Source organism: Cebus imitator, unplaced genomic scaffold (genome assembly GCF_001604975.1).
Source record: "Cebus imitator isolate Cc_AM_T3 unplaced genomic scaffold, Cebus_imitator-1.0 Scaffold68, whole genome shotgun sequence".
In the NCBI taxonomy this organism is placed as follows: Eukaryota; Metazoa; Chordata; class Mammalia; order Primates; family Cebidae; genus Cebus; species Cebus imitator.
The window spans coordinates 9,263,654-9,267,546 of record NW_016107383.1 but is presented as its reverse complement, the minus strand read 5'-3'; the positions used below and the strand labels follow the sequence as shown (position 1 = coordinate 9,267,546).

The following is a 3,893-nucleotide window of genomic DNA, read 5'->3' as shown; positions in this document are numbered from 1 at the left end:
TCCCCAGCCCTCGCTGGCCCCGCTGGGGAGCTGGTTCCCTGGAAGCCGTCGGGATGTGAAGCCCTCGACTCGGGAAGAAGCCTCCGGAAGAGGGAGTAGTTGTTCGCGGGGAGGAGGGCGTCTGAGGGGCAGAATGGCTCCGCCTCGCCCGGCGGTTCCGAGTGCAGTTGAACTGAACTTTTTGGTGTCTGCGGGTGGAGCTCCGGCCCGCAGAGGAGAGGGGTACAAATCGAGAAGAAGTGGAGCTGCCGCTGACACGGCGGGCGGCTCGGGGCTGGACTCGCAGCTGCCTCCTAAGGGCGGGGCTTCCACCCAAAGGGGCGGGGCCTGCGTCGTGTAGCCCCAAGGGATGGGCGTGTGATTGCAAGGGGCGTTTCAGTGGAAGGCAGCATGCTTATCTCTCACAATCCAGCAGTGACATTAGGAAGGCGGAGCGCAAGGAAGGCGGGCTGCCTTCTGTGCAGACCAGAGAGAAGACCAGGCTTACGTCGACAGCGGGCGGAGCGGTAGACGGCAGGGGGCGGGGCCATCTAGAGGCCCCCCCCGGGAAGGCGGAGCTTCTCCTGACAGGGGGCGGAGCTTCCGCAGCCCGGGGCGGGGCTTCGTTGACAGGGGGGCGGGGCGGCTCCTACCTCCCGCGGTGCGCCAATCCCCAGGGTAGGGGTCAGAGTCGGACCCCAGTGGAACAGCAGGGTCTGGGATTGGGGAGGCTGGCGCCGCACGGGGTGGGGGCGCGCGGAGGACGCGCGCGCGGGAGGGCCCTGCCTCGGCCGGCTCTCTTCCCTCCCCCTCAGCCCCCGGACGGCCGCTGGGGCGCGCGCCTCTCCTCGCACCCCCACCCTGGGTCCCCACGCTCCGCGGGCCACGGAGCTGCTGAGGCCCCTTTGCTGGCTCGCCGAGCGGTTCCGGGTTTAGGGTTCACAGGTCAGAGTTGACTCCCTGAAAAGTGCAGCCGGTTTGAAATGCAAGATGGCGGCGGCGTGGCGCTGAGAGGCGCGGCGGCCACTGCAGGTAGTGGCGCGAGCCGGCTCAGCGACCAGCGGGCCAGGAGACTCCGGGCTGCGGGTGGGAACCGGAGTTCAGAGTCCGCGGCCGGCACGGGAAAGGCGAGTGGCGCGGGGCCCGGCGGGGAAAGGGCGGCCTCAAAGCAGAGACCACCCCCGGGGCTGAGCCCGCTCGCGGCGGCGGGTGGCGGGGCGGATCGGGTGCGGGGCGTCTGAGGGGGAGGGACGGGCCTGCCTCGCGGCTAGGCAGTAGCCGCCGAGGGACTGACCCACAGCAGCCTCCCTCACTCTTTCTGAATGTCTCAGCGGCCGAAAGAACTTGGGGGCGGGGGTTTCTCTGGAGGGAAAATTTTAGCCCTCTGCTTTGGTGAGGACTGAGTAACTTAGGATTGTTGAGGGGAGTGAAGACTGCGTATTCCCAGCGGAGGGCGCCGCCGGAGGGAGCACCCCAGTGCTGTTGGGAGTCCTCGGGGAGGTCAGAAGCGCTGTCCACCGGGGGCGTGTGGCGGCCTCGTGGGGACTCAGTCTCCCTGAGAGTAAGGAGAGATTCTCTTGCTGGAGCTGAGCGCACTGACTGAGGTTGGAGCCCCAGGAAACCCTTCGGGAGAAGTCTACCTCCAGTTCAAGGAAAACTGTGCGCACCCGTTTCGGGGCCAGGCCGTGCCCCAACTTTGGGAAAGGCTGGGAGTTGAGCCCTTAAGAACGCAATTACGATTGTGAGGAAGCCCTGGGATTTAGGGAGAAGTTAATTAAAGAGGATGGTAGGGGCGTGGGGGTGTGGGGAGGCTGACCCAGGGGAATCCTCCAAGCCTTAGGGCTCACAGTGAACGATCTACTAATTCCTCAAGGGAAATAAAGGGCTGGGAAGGAGGTGTGAGAGGAACGAGGTCTAAGGGCAGGAAAGAAGAGCGCTGGCAGATGCCTTTTCCTTGTATTTTTACACCAAAGTTGGAAGTAAAGGGACTTGGCAATTCTTTGTTTTAGTACCTTTCCTGTCCTTCTTTCCCCTCTGTGGGTAACTGTAAGGAAAGAGCATAGCCCCTGAGAAGGGAAATATTCCATTTGATATCCTCAACTTAGGTTAGTGTAGGATCCAGCAGCTGAGAAGGCGTCAATGAGAAACAGCAGGCGGGGAAATTAGTACAGGGACTAGGGATGAGAAAAGAGGATACTGGGAAGATATCGGACAGAGCAGGAATTCCACAGCTCTTTTCTGTCAACTCAGCCCAGCTATTAAAAAAAAAATGCGAAGAGCTAATTCTTTAGAGAAAAATGTAAGAAAAGGCTGAGAGAGTTGTGATGTGATTAGATTGGGATTCCATGTAATTTAGAAGAAGCAATTCTCTTGGTGGTTAATATGATAGGAAGAGAAAGGAAAAATCACAAAATTGGAAAATATACAGCGGTTCACGGTTAGGGAAGAACAAACAGTTTCCCCTCAGGGAACAGTGAATATTTGGTTTGGGGTGTTTGTGTGTATTCATATATAAGAGCACCTTTTTGTTAGTATTGGTCATTGTGTGTCAATCTTTGTCTGAAAGCTTTAATTTGTGTTATATGGTGCTACATTAATTATCTTTGTTTCTGAAAAATTATTCTGAAAAAATCATTCATTTTTCTGTCGGGAGTGAAGATGAGCAGGAGTTGGCTTTAACGGGGAAATTGGCCCTAGGATACCCATCGATTATTTTAATTTCTAAAGTAGCAGTTCTGACCCCTGATTTTCAGCCAAAGAAATGTGAATACTGACAATGACAATAATGCAGTAACAGGACATAAAAGAAAAAAGGCTTTCATGAATTTTTTTTTTTTTTTTTTTTTTTTTTTTTTTTTTTTTTTTTTTCCCAAAGTAGTTTAGGGCTAAGAAGACTGATTTTATACAAAGTAAAATGTATAATTGTGGCCCTTTTCGATATAAAGGGATAGTATTTCAGTTATTAACGAATCTTTTTTGTTGAAGTACCTCTTCAGATGCCTTATTTAACTGTCAGGATTAAAATGAGAATTAAAGAGTAATACTTGGGTAACTGATGACAGTGATGATTCATAGAGATTTCTTGAACCATTCTTGTATTTTCAGAAGAGCTTTAACGTCTTCAATGGAAATGTTTTAAAGACACAGTTCAAGTATAAACTAGTTTAGAGCTTCACATTTGGAACATTTTATGCATGTGTGCTGTTCTTTGGTTTCCTCAGTGTGCATGTAGCTCTAGTTTTATATTCAATCTGAACAGATTAGGCTGGGCGAACCAGAGAGGCATTAATGCCAGATGGTTTGAAAATATGCTAAAGCCGAAAACATAAATGTGCCTGTGCTAGTGAACACTCATTAGTAGATTTCTTTCTTTTATAGCTAAGCTTATTATTTCACTGGATTTGGGGGGTAGTTCATGCATGATGTAGCAATTATTTCACCTTTAATGATAATTGTAAGTTCTTTTTCTTTTCAATACATGGGGACAAAGTTTTGCAGTTATTTTATTAATGAAATTAATAGTATAGGAAAGGTAGTTCATTTTGAAGATTTTTCTGCCTTTTATATTATTGTATTTTACATTAAGATGGAAAGGTTATATTATGATGTATTACATTTCTTTCTCATGCTAATTAAGCGTAAAATGTGATATTTGAGACTTAGTTTGCTGTTAAATTATGACTTAATACTTAAATGAAAATGCTTTTAAAATTATTAAAATGATCACAAATGTAGCTGAGGAAATAACCCTTTTATTTGTTTTGCAGCATTGTGGATTTGGGCTGAAAATACTTAAATTAACAATGTTGAAAGTTCAGTACCTAGTTTTTAATCTAATATCATAGCAAATGCAATTACTCCAGGAGATTTTTCAAATGATCTATTGTACTGGTCAGTAATACACATTTTTTTTT

The 3,893-nt window shown here is 49.4% G+C and overlaps 1 protein-coding gene across 4 annotated transcripts in view; it reads left to right on the top strand.

The window, feature by feature from the left end:
• Positions 1-200: 200 nt before the first annotated feature.
• The window catches only part of ZHX1 (zinc fingers and homeoboxes 1), a 29,647-nt gene continuing 25,954 nt past the window's right edge, over positions 201-3,893 (top strand). The window contains exon 1 of one of the 4 annotated variants that reach the window (XM_037739331.1): positions 201-222. The gene's annotated coding sequence lies outside the window, so the exon portion shown is untranslated. Of the gene's footprint in view, positions 223-873; positions 1,107-1,277; positions 1,372-3,893 lie in introns of those variants that run through there. The other 3 variants (XM_017530730.2, XM_017530729.2, XM_037739330.1) reach the window with 3 other exon arrangements.